The following is a 16,124-nucleotide window of genomic DNA, read 5'->3' as shown; positions in this document are numbered from 1 at the left end:
CCTTTCTTTCTCAATAATGTTCATACCATAGATCCCTTCATCAACTAATGTATCTTCTATTCTGCTTTGGGCTTCCTTATCATAGGTATCCTTCACATACCGAGATTTTGTCATAGAAGACTCCCTATTTGAGCCCAGTTCTGGATCTATCAAGGATGAGTCTCCATTAATATTATCATTTTTCTTCACCACTTCTAGCTTTTGGTCATTATTGCTAGAATCACTCTTTTTCTTCTCAAAATTTTGATCATTACTACTAGTATCACTACTCTTCTCATTATTTGTTAGGGTTTGGTCCTTAAGATCAGAATCCTTGATGCCCTTTTTCACCCATTCTTTCTTGAACTACTTAGGGATACTGGATCTACTAGGGCATTTCTTTACCCATGTCCAACTTTTTTACAATGGAAATAAGCAAATGAGATAGACTCATAATCAATATTTGGCACCCAAGTCCTCAATTTTGACTGTAGCATGATACATTCAGGCATAATCCACACCTTGAATGACACCAACACAAATTTTTGCATATGTACGCCATTTCCTCGAAACTGTAACTCAGTCCATAGACATAAGGTCTCCAAAGGTGTTTGCAATGCCTTGAAAAATATCTTCCACTTAAAATTCCAGGGGCATACCCAGTAGTTCCGACCAAACCTGTGCTTGAATTGACATTTCATCCTGAAAGCTTATATTGGGTCGCTATTTATGCAAGATCATGGTATTCTTCCCAATTAGCCAAGGTCCACTACAAAAAATATTCCTATGATCTTCATCACATGAGAAAAAGAAAGATAAAATTCCTTTGTACATTGCAACCACATCAACTTGCCCTTTTAAAACCCATTTTCTCTTCACAAAGGCCCTAAAAATCTCAATATTAGGTCTAGCTCCCCAAAATTACCCAACGAGCGTATTATCCATTTGAGAGATATTCAAATTAATGATTTGGTCCAAGATTTCTAACCCAAAAGAACCTGGCTTAACATTTGAAATGTTTTTCATAGGGGGTAGAATAGACTTACCTTCCAGTTTGACTCCAAGAAACTCTCACCACTTTTGTGCATAGACCATCTAAAATAGATTAGAGATTGCATGAATTGGTGCCCCATAGGTTCCCAGGCACATCAACACCACTGGGATCCAGCCTGATTCCTTGTTGTCCTCCATTTCTAGATGATCTGGCACCATCCAACACCTTCCCGCTTCCCTTGGCATTTGAAATTTGAACTCCTCCATTCCTGCTCACTACTCCCACCATTGCTAGACCTTGTTCTTTTTGTTAAGAGATGACATTTTGAGTCTAGATGTAAGTTTGTTGATTTGTAGTTTTAATATTTTATTTATTAATCACTTACAACTTATAAATATAAAGCAACTTTTATTTATAGATAAACTTAAATTGATACATGAACAATATGCATTTTAGGATGCAATAGCTAGTTGTAATATACCATCACAAGGTGAGTGCAAGAAGTTGAGTCCCACTTTTGGGCAAAAAGTGGAAGTGTTTTTCTTGATTTTTAAATTCCCCATCACTTAATGTCAAAATTTGAGGCACTTCAAGATTATATTTGAAAAAAAATTTATTAATAGAAAATGTAGTGCTCAGAGTCTAGTTTTTAAATATGTAATTTTTTGGAATACCCACATGGTGTAAATTACATTACGGTAGGCATGTTCAAAAACTACTTTTTCAAAATGTCTGCTTTAGGATTATACCACACAAGTGTATGACCACCCTTTTTTGGACCAAAAAAATGAATTTGTGTGATTCCTTTTGGGGAAAGGTACTTAACACATCAAATATTTATGAGAACATTTTTCTTTATTTTTTAATTAATTTTTATTTGACCATAAAGTGAATTTTGAAAATATATGGTTTGAGACCACCATAATTTGATGAAAACTACACCTTTTTAAATTTAAATTTTTTATTATGTTGAAGTACATTCTATATAGATTGCTAATATGTTATTCATTTTTCAAAAAATGCAAAATAAAAAAAGTTATTAAAATTTTAGTTAACCATACTAATATTGAAACAATTGATTAATTGTGTATTATCTTTGATGTTACACAAAATGTCATAACATGGCCAGTCAGTGTATGCTAAGTTCACTCAAGCATTGAACAAATTTTTTTGTCTACCAAGCACTCCAGAGTTTGCCTAGTTTACAAGACAGTATCTACTGAGTTCACTCGAGTGCCAAAGGAAAGTTTGTGGAAGTTAAGTGTTAACTAAGTTCACTCAATTAATGAAGAAAGTGTTGGATGGAACCAGTATTAATCAAGCTCACTTGACTACCAAAGAAACTTTGCAAATATGCAGTGTTGACTGAGTTCACTTGGTTAACATAGAAAAATTGTTTTTGAGTTAGTTTCTATCAAGTAGGGTCGGCTAAGGAAGGATTTTCTTGTTTTGGCATATCAAGTTTAATTGATTTGTCTATTGGTTCTAGCCTACTGAAGAGATGAATATTAATTATTCTAAGTTGTATTCTAGCTAACTTAACAATATGAAAGAAATAAACTGTGGGTAAAAGCACAAATTTGTGTCACCCTTTTGTAAAGGAAAAGGCTAACAAAAGTATAATTGTTTACATTGAATAACCTAAAATTGGTATTATTATTTTGAATTTGAAAATGAAGTAAACTAATGAAATATGTAGAAATGGATGAAGTTTATCATCATAATTTTTAATAATTATTTGGAATAATAATTGATATATTTTCCTAATTTTTATAGATAATTTTTTAGTTGTTGAAAAACGCTGAAAATTAGGGGTCTAGTTCCCACCACAAAACTATATGGTAATAAAATTATTTCCCTTTGATCTCTGACTATGTTATAGATAACATATATAGCTAGAACAATAAAAAATAAAAATTGTCTTTAGACCTATATTTTCTCTTTTATAATTATTCAAATTTTAACTCACTTGAAATCAATAGTTTTCATCTCCCACCACATTTTTCAAAATAAATCTATTCTAACCAAGAGAAAAAATATACATTCCAAAAGAATATTCTCTCCTCTAGAATGTCATATAAATTTTAAATTATTTTCATATGATTTAATATATTTTTCCTTCTCACAATTGATATTTTTTTGAGTGTTAGAATACATGGTTATAGAATTATTTTATTATAATATACTATAACTAATTAAAACACTATAAACTCTATATGATAGTAGTGTTGACTCTAAGCTCTACAAAATGGTGTTTATATGTTGTTAAAAATATATCATAAAAAATAGTAAGAGTTATTGAAACGCCACTTTTTTGAAATAATTTTATTTATTTAGTAATTGGATACAAACTAGTATAAAACATGCATTTAATAGACATTTCCAATTGAAAAAGTGTGAGGCCATATATATCTTAGCTAGAATGAATTTATCTAGATAATATGTTTGAACAAAATTAATTTTTAGAAAGAATACTCAAATTCAATCATTCATATAAGTCAGCCTAAAAGGTGACACAACTTTGTACTTTTACCCAAGTATAAGATCAAGTTGAGATTTAAAAAATGTGAATGCATGGAAGATAATTAAAGATTTGATGATTCTAAGAGGAGGTAAATCAAAAGGATAAGAAGAATATCCTTGTGAAGTTGAAAATATATATTTGATAAAAAATGATCAAGATTATAAGCCAGAATTGAGATCTGTAATCAACAATTCAGTTGCATCCAAATCAGGTTATGTTATTGTTATTCTCTAACTATTGTAGCAATGATCTAAATCTCTTAATGGAGTTGGCTTAATAGCTATTTGTAAATCCTCTAACGAGGTGACATTTCTATTGAATTTTTTGAAAACCTCTAACAAGACCACTCCTAATAGGGTGATTAAATCCTCTAGTAGGGTCACACCTAACAGTGTATTTTGTAGCCTTTAACAAGGCTGGCTCCTAAAAAGGCTCACTTCAGAAGAGTGAAAATTAGTAACTAGTTGCAATTGGTGATTTTTTCCAAATTGGGTTTCCATGTTAAATCTTGGTGTCAAATGTGTTCGTGTTATTTCTCTTATGTGTTTGCAACTAAGTTAAAGTAATGTTAATCATAGATAACATCTTAAGATTTTCATGTTAAGTATTTACCAAGCATTTTCAATGTTTACTGAGTTACAAGATTTTTTCTGTGTGCTTTTCGAGCATCAGTAGAGTTCAATTTTTAGAGTATATTTTGTGCTAATAACTAAGGGATCTAGGATTTATTTTAGTAGTAATTGATTCACCCCTCCCCTCTCAGTTACTCCTCTTATATTTCCAACAATTATTTGAGGTCTAGGTACCACTTTGGCTTAATAAATATTGTAAAAAAAGTAAAAAAAACCATGTCACTATAAAATTTACATTATAGAATCTAGGAAAAGAGTACTATATTGAGTTTTTGTTTCATCAAAAAATTCTTTCATAAAGTCCTCCAAAAAATTATGGCAATTTAGCAATTTCATGTTCATGTACATTAGCCAAATATTTGCTAGCACAAGCACGATCTTGGTAGGACCAAGCCTGTCTCAAGTCAAAACAAAATGCAATGTTTGGCTTATGAAATTCAAATTTAAAGAAATGGGTACACGTTTCAAATTGGGTACCCATTTTAAAAAGTGGGTAAAAATGAGGTTTTAGGCACCGAAATTAATTAATTAATTTTTTTAAAAAAATGGTTACTCATTTTGAAACATTTATCCGCTTTGAAAATAATAAGTACTCATTTTGAAAAATAAAATATTTAGGATCAAGAACCTTAGCCTAAAATGGGTACCCATTTCTAGTGACAAAGTTTTTCCTCAAGGACTTTTGTGGTTTTACTACTCAACTTATTGCATTTACCCCACATATTCCTTCCACTTTTTGTGCACTTGGATCTTTGACATGGAAGGTAAATATTTTATAAAATATTCTAATTAGATAAAGTAAGAGAGGGCCTACACTAAATATCAAAATAATATGAATTCTTATAAAGATAGTCCAAAGAGAGTTCACCAACAGTGAATTCAAGCAACTACGCAACTAATAGAAAAAACCTAGAAACATAACCAAGAACAAAACCAATCCATATAACTAACACCCTAGGTAGCTACTTGGCAGGAGTAGGGGCTCCCTTCCAATCTTCATTGATTCTATTTCACTTCTCAAGGAATGAGGCATGTTTAGGTGGTCAAGTAAACCAACAACCCCAAAGATCATATCCTCCTTAGGTGCCACCTAAAACTATCTTATCTCTACTTTTGTTTCAGTTTTGTTTCCTCCAACTCTAGGAATTTATAGAAAAGTATTCTCCAATATATCCTTACTATAGTTGTTCAACTCAAAAAAAAAAAAATTTAAAGGGGACTGGTTCTCCTTCATGTTGGCCAAGACATTTATCATGTCCATCTTTTCATCATTAGTTTCAATTTCATAATTTAGTCCTTGATAATCTCCTAATTATTTAGCTTATGGCCAAAATCATCAGCAAGTTCTCATAAGAAATCGTCTCCTTTCCCCTTAGTCCATTCATTTTCCTTCCTTTTAGCTTCCGCCATAACTTATAACTTATTAATTTTTATCCTATCAATCTAGAGCTAGAGAATGAGAAATTTGTATAGTGTATTATTTCTGTTGAAACAAACACATAACTCATCCCATAAGGATTTTGGATAACTTAGCAAGACAAGATCTTTTGAAGATGTCGGGGTTGCCATTGTAGCTAAGTTGGACCTTGGGTGAAGGAGGAAAGATGGACAAAGAGGAAGAGATAACAATAGAGTTTTTTAGGACCTAGAACTTCATGGACCAAGTGGAGTTGACTCCTAAGGAAGGTCTACTAGACCTTCCTTGGGTTTCTCAAGTTCCAAGGCTTTATACTTAACTTTGTGGATGGAATTGATGTTGATAAATCTAAGGGAGAGAACAATAGATGGAGCTTTTTCTTGAGGCTAGATAGGGGTAAAAATAAGATTATTTATCACAATCAAGACAAAAGGACGAGGCCCAGCTCAAAGTGTGAAGGTGAAATGAAAATTTTATAGCCTCAAGATGTGGCCCTAGTGAAGGGGAGTCCCATCCTTGTCCTTGTCCTAAGACATGAACTAGGATAATGAGGAATAAATGTAGAAAGGAAAGTTGAAATCAAGACCTCTACAAAAGTGGTTTAATATTGGAAATAAAATGGGATTAGAAGTTCTTATATCTACCTTCTAGGATCATGAATTTAATTAGAATGTCTACAACATCCTTCCACTCATTAGGGAGCTTTTATATGTTTAATCTATTCTTCAATCTCAACATTGTCTCACTAGTGTCAAAAAAGTGCTAAAATTTCTCCTTGTAATTAGCCTTGTAATTAATGAGCATTTCCTTGTCCTACATACTTAAAGTAGTCACATCGGTAATGGTTTATATTGAAACAACAAAACAAACACCTCCAATGGTGAATTTCTAATATTTCCAAGAGTTTTTTCCTCAAGATCTTACATATATTAATGTGTTCATGTTCAATTAACATATTATATGTTGTGAAAGTGGGAATGATAGAGGTTTTGGGTGGGAACTTGGCTATAGGGATTGGAAATGGTATTGTAGGGCATATGGATGCAGATTTTGGTAATGGCAATGTTGGGAATGAAACACTAGACAAATTCTAGGAGAAGGAAGAAGAGAAAATTTTATTGGGTTTCGAGAATATCAAAAGGGGGGGGACTTCCTCTATGGTTAGTCAGGATATCAAGGATTTATGTGACTACAAACATAAAGAGGATACAAATGAAGTTGGACAATGAAAGTCGTATTCTCTCTTTGGGAAAAGACTAGTAGGTAAGTCAACCTTTCCCCCTATTACTTCAAAATCATGTTGGGAAAAAGGTGAGTTCCAAAATTTTGTTCTAGACCTGATAGTTGATTTCTCTATTTCTTCGATGGATTTAACCCTAGTTGGGAAATTTATGGGGGTCCACTTGTGGCCTTCCTTGTTCTAGAATCTTTTGTAATCCATTTTGGCTAGTATTTAAAGAGGTCTAGGATTGAATTTTAGAGGGAAAGTCAGTAAGGAGTAAAGGAGGATATCGAGAAAGAGAGGCTTAGGTGCTAAGAATGTGAACTAGAAGTGGATTGTGAATCTACATTTGAATGTATTTGTAATTGGCTGTAACCTAGAAGGCCTTACAGCTGGGCATGTATGCTAATATATTAATGAATCAATAAAACTATTTCTCTCTTCTTCATCCTTTTGGTTGTTGTTATTTTTGTTTGTTTCTATTGTGTTAACTCTTTCAGGGTGGTCTGGATAGTTGGGTGAGCCTTTGGCCCTAGTTATTTGTCCTTTTTCCTATGTTAGTTGGTATCAGATCTTGAGGTTCATCCTTATGGAGATTGGATTGTGTAGAACCCTAATTTAGATTTGGTTGTAGGGTTGTAGATCTATGAATTTGACCTATAACTTGTAGAGGGTTATGATCTTGTAGGAACCCAATTTGTGAAGATGGTGTGAGGTAGAGGAAATACTAATAATGCCATATTGGATACATTGAGATGACTTGCAGTCAGATTAGATGTTGTGGAGACAACCTAGAGGAGAGGAGCACATCTAGATGATGTAAGTGATGATGAAGCAGTAGCACTGAACCCTAATCCAAAACCTAAAGAAGACCAAGATGAAGCAACATTGTTGAAAGTGTTGTTTAGGGAAAATACAAAGCCTACTATGGAATTGTTCCTTATGATGGAAAGTTGGACACCAATGCTATGTTGGATTGGATCTCTGATATGGAGAAGTTCTTTGAGTATGAAAACACTCTTGATAATAGGATGGTGAAGATTATAGTTACAAGGTTGAAAGGTCATGCCTCACTGTGGTAGGAGCATTTGCAAACTAATAAACAAAGGAGAGGAAAGGAAAATATCAGAACTTGGGTGAAAATGGTAAGCAAGCTAAAGAACAAATTCCTTCCTACTGATTACTAGGTTAGTTTGTTGAGGAAGATGCAAAATTCGAGACAAAGAGACATGAGTGTGAAGGAGTATACTGAGAAATTCTATAGATTGGACATCAAATCTAGACATGTGGATGATGATGTTGAGAAAATTGCAAGATACATTAATGGATTGAGATCTAGAATTCAAGATGAGATAAGTTTTGTGAAGTTGAAAAGTGTGGAAGAAGCATACCAATATGCCTTGAAAGCTAAGGAGATCTTGACAAAGAAGCATGAAGACAAAGAGGTAGAGGTGGTAGATTCCAGAGAGGCAGAGGTAGATCTTATGGTGAAGGTGGTAGATATAAAAGTTTTGTGTAGGATAAAGGAAACTTTAAATGGAAGAATGATGACAAAGGCAAGACCGAATGGAAAAGTGGTACTTCTTATCGAGGAGGAACTAATTCTTACCAAGGAAGAGGTAATTCTTATTCTAGAGGTGGATTTCATGGTAATTGTTTCAGATGTGGTAAAGAAGATCCTCTAAAAGTGAGAAGGTAACAAAAATATGTGATTTAAGGAGATGATGAGGGTTCACCAAGTGGACCTGAGGCTGGAGAAAATCTAATGGTGAGAAGAACCTTATGTAATAAGGGAAGTGATGAGGAACTTGTTTTAAGGAGAAGTCTTTTCAAGACAAGATGTAAGATGGCTACAAAATGCTACAAAGTGATCATTGACAGTGGAAGTTCTACAAATTTGGCATCAGAAGAGTTGGTTACAAAGTTGCAATTGCAAAGGCTAAAGCATCTGAAACTCTATCATGTTTCATGGATCAAAGATGAGCATAAGATATTGGTATGTGAGCAATGTCTTGTGAAGTTCAAAATTGGACATTACTTTGATGAAGTTTTGTGTGATATTATGCCTATGGATTGTTGTCATATTTTATTGGGTAGACCTTGCCAATATGATAGATATGATGTACATGATGGAAGATTGAATCAATATACTCTTTGGGTGAATGGGAAGAAACAAACATTCTTGCCTTTGATTGAAAGTCCAGATGGGGTCAATTGTACTAAAATAAAAGTTTACATGGTTAATGGAAAGCAATTTGAAAAGGAAGTAAAGAAGAATCAAGTTTTTTTTACTATAGTTCCTAGAGGGCCAAGTGTTGGTAGTAATGATCGAGCAGCAGAAGTTGGTAATGACTGAGTGACAACAGATAGTGACAACTGAGTACCAGGAGAAATTATAGAATTGTTGAATGAGTATAAAGACATTATTATTGATGATATTCATGATGGTTTACCTTCAGTAGGAAGTATAAGTCATTGTATGGATCTGATTCTTGGAGCTAGTTTGTCAAACAAAGCACCATATAGATTGACACCTACAGAGAATGAAGAACTTAACAGACAAGTGCATGAGTTGTTGCAGAAAGGTTTGATCGAAGAAAGCTTGAGTCCATGTGTTGTACCTATTGTATTAGCACCTAAAAAGAATGGAGAATGGAGAATGTGTACTAATTCTAGAGTTATTAACAAGATCACAGTGAAATATAGGTTTCCTATGCCGAGGATGGATGACATAATGGATTGTTTGAGTGGAGCAAAGTATTTTACCAAGATTGATTTGAAGAGTGGCTATCATCAGATCAGAATTAGAGAAGGTCATGAATGGAAGACTACTTTCAAGACAAAAGATGGTTTGTATGAATGGTTGGTTATGCTTTTTGGTTTGACTAATGCACCTAGTACTTTCATGAGGTTGATGAATGAAGTTCTGAAAAGATTTTTGGGTAAGTTTGTGATTGTTTACTTGGATGACATTTTGATATTCAGTTAAGACTAAGGAAGAGCATCTTGAGCATGTTAGACAAGTATTGTAGAGATTGAAAGAGGAAAAATTGATGATTAATTTGAAAAAGTGTTCTTTTATACAAGAAGAGATTGTGTATTTGGGATTTGTAATTTCAACTAATGGATTGAAGATGGATCTTGAGAAGGTCAATGCTATTTTGGAATGGCCTACACCTGAGAATGTGGGTGAGGTAAGATCATTTCATGGTTTGGCTAATTTTTACAAGAAGTTTATAAGAAATTTTAGTTCTATTTGTAATGTTATGACTGAGACAATGAGAGGAGACAAAAAGGAATTCAAGTGGACAAATGGAGTTGATAACAGTTTTGAGACTTTGAAACAAAAGGTTGTTGAGTTGCCTATATTGGCCTTACCTGATTTCAATAAGGTATTTCAAGTTGAATGTGATGCAAGTGGTAGTGCAATAGGAGTTGTATTAAGTCAAGAAGGAAAACATGTTGCTTTCTTTAGTGAAAAGTTGAATGATGCTAAAAGAAAGTATTCTATATATGATCAAGAGTTTTATGCTATTGTTCAAGCCTTGATGAAGTGGAGACACTATTTGATTCCTAAGGAGTTTGTGTTGTATATTGATCATAAAGCTTTACAATACTTCGGAAGTCAACATAAATTGAACAAAAGACATATGAAGTGGGTTGAATACTTGCAGAGTTTTACATTTGTGATCAAGCATAAGAGTGGAGTTACTAACAGAGTTTTTGATGCATTGAGTAGAAGAGGTTCTTTGTTGATTGAAATGAAGGTTGAAGTTCTTGGTTTTGATGAAATGAAAGAGTTGTATGATGTTGATTCTAATTTTTCTCAAGCATGGACAGAGTGTAGAGCACCAAATCTAATAGATCAGATAAGTAAGTATGATGAGTATTTCATTCAAGAAAGTATCTTGTTCAAAGGTATTCATTTGTGTATTCCTAGAAGTTCCATGAGATTGAATCTGATTAAGGAAAAGCATAGTGGTGGATTAGCTGGACATTTTGGAATTGATAAGACATTGAGTCTACTAAAAGAGAAGTATTATTGTCCATAAATGTATAAGGATGTTTAGAAATTTGTAAAGAGTTGTGGAGTTTGTCAAGTTGCAAAAGGGGTGAGTCAAGGTATTAGTTTGTATATGCTTATTACCGTTCCTGAGAAACCTTAGACTAACATCAATATGAATTTTGTACTTGGGTTGCCTAAAATAGTGAAGGGATGTGATTCTATATTTTTTGTGGTGGATAGATTTTCTAAAATGGCTCATTTCATATCATGTAAGAAAACATCAGATGTAGAGTATGTTGCTGAACTTTTCTTTAAAGAGATTATGAGATTGCATGGATTACCAAGAAGCATTATTTCTAATAGAGATAGTAAGTTTTTTGGTTATTTTTGGAAGACTTTGTCGAAGAAGATGGGAACTAAGCTAAATTTTAGCTCTACATTCCATCCACAAACAGATGGGCAAACAAAGGTTGTGAATAGAAGATTGGGTAATTTGTTGAGATGTTTAGTTGAGAATAAGCCAAGTAATTGGGAGATGGTATTGGCACAAGTTGAATTTTCATATAACAATTCTATGAATAGGAGTATAGGGAAAACACCTTTTGAGATTTTTACTGGAATGCATCCTAGAGATATATCAAATTTGAGAGATGTTGCTAGTGAAGAAAAGAGAAGTTTTGCAGGAGAAGACTTTGCTAATTTTATGGAGTCTTTGCATAAGGAAGTGAAGTTGAGGTTGGAACAAAGTAATCAAAAGTATATGGAGAATGATGATAAGTCTAAAAGACATCATGATTTTGAAGTTGGTGATGAGGTGATGATTCATTTGAAGAAAGGAAGATTTCCTATTGGAACATACAGTAAGCTGAAAATGAAGAAGTTTGGACCTTATAAGTTCTTGAAAAAATTTGATAGTGGTAATGCATATGAAGTTGAATTACCTAATGACATGGATATATCTCCTATATTAAATGTTTCTGATTTGTATAAGTATCATGAATCAGATAATGAAGTGGAGGTGTCAAGTGATTATCCTAAGAAGAAGGTTGAGGAAGTTGAATAGATTTTGGATTAGAGAGTTGGTAAGAGTACAAGAGAAAAAGATTACTATAAGTATTTGGTGAAGTGGAAGAACAAACCTATTGAAGATGCTACATGGATTTCTCAATCTGGGTTGGATTCAACTCAGGTTATGACACTTGCATGATTCAGGAGAATCATTTCTTCAATCCTGGTTGTCTGATGCAAGAGCATCCTGGGTTTCTTTGCAATCCTACACTTTTTTTCATTATGCTAGTTGTTGTTGAGTTCCTTTGGTTGCACACTTCCTTTGGTTTCTAAGTTCCTTTGGTTGTTGAGTTTTTTTGCTACCGAGTTCCTTTGCTACCAAGTTCATTTGGTTGTAGAGTTCTTTGGTTGCTAAGTTCCTTTGTTGTCGAGTTCCTTTGGTTGTCGAGTTCCTTTGGTTGCCGAGTTCCTTTGATTGCTAAGTTCCTTTGGTTGCCAAGTCCCTTTGCTATCGATTTCCTTTATTGTTGAGTTCCTTTGGTTATCGAGTTCCTTTGGTTGTTGAGTTCCTTTGCTGTCAAGTTCCTTTGGTTGCTGAGTTCCTTGGTTATTCAGTTCCCTTGTTGCTAATTTCCTTTGGTTGTCGAGTTCCTTTGTTGTCAAGCTCCATTGGTTGCTAAGTGGACTTTGGATGTCGAGCTTGTATAGATGTCGAGTGCCAATTTTTGTGAAGTCTTTATTTGCCAAGTTATTTGTGTTTGGTTCCAATTTGGGCCGACTTTGCTTACATTTAACTTTGGTATAGGCAATTAATATCTGTTATGGGTAGACTCGTGGCCTTCCTTGTTCTAGAACCTTTTGTAAGCCATTTTGGCTAGTATTTAAAGAGGTCTAGGAATGAGTTTTAGGGGGGAGTCAATAAGAAGTAAAGGAGGAGATTGAGAAAGAGAGGTTTAGGTGCTAAGAATGTGAAATGGAAGTGGATCGTGAATCTGCATTTGAATGTATTTGTAATTTGTCATAACCCAAAAGGCCTTATAGCTGGGCATGTATGTTGATATTTTAATGAATCAATAAAAGTATTTCTCTCTTCTTCTTCCTTTTGGTTTCTATTCTTTGTGTTTTCTTCCATTGTGTTAACTCTTGCAGGGTGGTTTGGATAGTTGGGTGAGCCTTTGGCCCTAGTTATTCATCCTTTTGCCTATATCAAATTGTGTGCACAATAAACTGCTAACCCAAGGCCTGATTAGCCCTATTTTCCAAAGCAACTATAAGAATAATACCATCCAAAGACCCCAACCCAAGTGGGATTGTATAGCCACATCATGATATAATAAATTGTCTTGTTTTTAGTAGTTTTGAAGAGTTGAAGAAATTATTAAAGCTTATTGATTCTAATGCTAGTAATATATTTTCATTTCATCCTTCCTCTTGAATGCTTTCCTACTTCCAACCAGGTGTTGACTCTTGTAAATTCCACTCAGTATGATTTATAAGTTCCCTTCCACCACAAGTTCTTTCAAGTCAACCTTCTATTCAAACTAACTTTATGATTGGAGTGAATGATTATAGACAACATAGGTAGAATTTTAAATGATTATATGATTCTAATTTAGATTAATATTTTATCCATCCCTTAGAAATTATCCCAATTATGGTGGACTAGCTCTTTTTAGGTTTTTTTATTTTTGTTGGATTGTATATTTTGGTTTATACAAAAAAAAAGTGATGTATATTTTGGAAAACAACAGGCAAGAGAGAGACTAGAGTTATTATCTCACAACACATTACATAGAAATTAGAATTCCAAAAAAAGTGTAAAGGACCAAGGTAGGTAATAATTTCTTTACCCTTCGTAGTATTGCTATTATTAATTAATTTCAATTCCTAGTCTGAAACTAATACTACTTATTCTCATGGAAGTAAACAGATTGTCAGTGGATTGAGATGTCAGGGGAGGGTGAGTCTCTAACTAATACTAGTCAATCTCAAGGAAGTGAAGGGGTTGTAAATGGAAGGCTACATGTTGATGAGGGTAAGACCCCCAAGGGCAGTGAAGGGATTGGGAAGCCATCAAAATGCCCAAAACTTAGAGATACTACCATAAAGGCTTTCTTTGGAATCAACAATATTTTTGGTCCATCAACCTATGCAACTATAAGTGCAGAAGGAAATTACTTAAGCTCATCACCACCAGAAGATGGAGTTGTTATTCATTTAAATCAAAATGCATCAAACAAGGATAAAATTTTTGGAAGAATAGAAGATGTTGTAACAGAAGATAATATTGATGTTGGTAGGAAGAAAAGAAAACATAATTTAAAAATGGGGTGGGAGTGGGAAATGAAAAGGAATTTTTAGGTTGATTGGGTAGCAAAGTACTGGTTTATTGAACCAGTCACAAACAATGATGAACAACCAACAGAATGTAGGTGTATGATTTGTACTTGAAAAACTAAAAGAGATAAAAAGTTCCAACTAAAGCTCGACACTATAGAAAATGAGTGCTAAATGTTCCATTTATTCTCATGAGAGATGGATTCATGTTGAATCACTACTCATGAAACACGGGTCATCGAGTTTGACTCAAAATCACACAATTAAATCTTGATATTCACATCACAATTTGACTTGTTGTGGAAATTATCTCCTACTTATCAACTATAGAAAAACATATTGGTAAGGTTTATGAAAAACAAATCATACATGGAAAGGAAGTAGCAGCAGTGAGATGGAAATCAAAGGAAGAATGCCTTCATGTTAAGTATGTCATAGAATATGAAGAGAATTTCAAGAAAATAGCAGTAATTAATCATGGTAATAGTGGCAATCCAATCAAGTTTGGGCTTCAACATGCAACCAATGATGCAAACTTGGCAAAGACCTTTCAAATGAGTGTTATTTTTCATATTCTATCTAGAGGGCATCCTATGAGAGAATTTTCATAATATAGTAATTTATTATCTTTTTTGAGAGTTTCTCACTATCCTATGTCACATTGGTCAATATACATTGGATGGGAAAAGGAAAACTATCTTGTTGAGGTTGAAAAGCAAAATGTACAGGAGAGAGTAAAAGAATCCAAGTTCATTTCATTATCCTTAGATGAAGTCACTATGGTAGATAACACTGCTTGGGTCTGTATGCATGTCTTTACTATAAAAGAACATGTCCATCAAGCTCATCTACTTTATGTTTCAAAAAATTTATATTTATAAGTTAAGAAAGCTTTGAATGAAATTGCTGGTATGGATGACTTGACAATTGTCAAGAAGTTAGTGTGTGCTAGAGCTAATGGAGCTATAGTAATGCAAGGGAAAAGGACTAGTCTTTATGCAAGATTACAAACTAGTATTACACCTTACATGCTTGCCATACACTACATGGCCCACCGAATGAATTTAGCATATAAGATTGTAAGTAGTTTTCCTACAGTGTCAAAAGTTGAAGATCTAATCTATGAGCTCCACTCCTACTTTTGCAAAATTCCTAAAGGTTTTGCAAAATTTAAGTTTTTTTCTGAAGGAGTAACAATAGGAAATAAGATTCTCAAGGATTTTGAGACCAGATGGATATCTTTGCATGGACCAACAGAAGGAGTTCTAGCAAAATATCAATCCTTGATTGGAGTTATATATGAGCAATGCCTTGCAATAGACAAAGCTCCTAATTTATTAAATAAGTTAAGTGATATAGAGAGCCTATTAACTTTATCCAGTCTTCTCCCTATGTTGGATTCAATTAACAAACTTGTTAAGAAATCCCAAGACAAAACTATGTATATTTATGAGTATAGTGATTTATGTAAAATGGCATGCATGGCTATGGATTCTTTGTATTCAGATCTCACAGGTCATAGCCCAATTTTTTCAAGGTGGGAGATGATTACAAATTTGAATCATGCTGAAATTTTTTTATGATTCAATGCAAAAAATGAGCTATGTGTGTTTGTGAAAGGATTTCAAATACCAGTGCACCAATCTAAGACAAGCAAGAGAGACAGAGTACTACCAATTAGAAAGGATGATTTTAACAAGATTGTTAAATCTATTAGTGAAAATGTGAAGTCTATTTCCTACCAAATTTCAAGTGAGATTCATGAAAGATTCCCTCAAGAAGAAATTCTTGAAGCCATGAGTTGTGCATTTCCTCAATTTTGGAAACACTTTGGAGATAATCCAAGTGATGCAAAGTTGTTTCATAATAAACTTAATGAATTGATAACATTGTTTTCAAAGCATACAAATTGCAATGGACAACCAATACAAGGAATCTTAGATTCAAATAATCTTAAAAAATAATATAAACATTTTACATTGTGTATGAAACACTAGGTGGAAAA

The sequence above is a fragment of the Cupressus sempervirens genome, chromosome 1, assembly GCF_028749045.1.
Source record: "Cupressus sempervirens isolate cs-2001-9-10 chromosome 1, ASM2874904v1, whole genome shotgun sequence".
Classification (NCBI taxonomy): domain Eukaryota; kingdom Viridiplantae; phylum Streptophyta; class Pinopsida; order Cupressales; family Cupressaceae; genus Cupressus; species Cupressus sempervirens.
Note: the sequence above shows the minus strand (reverse complement) of the source record.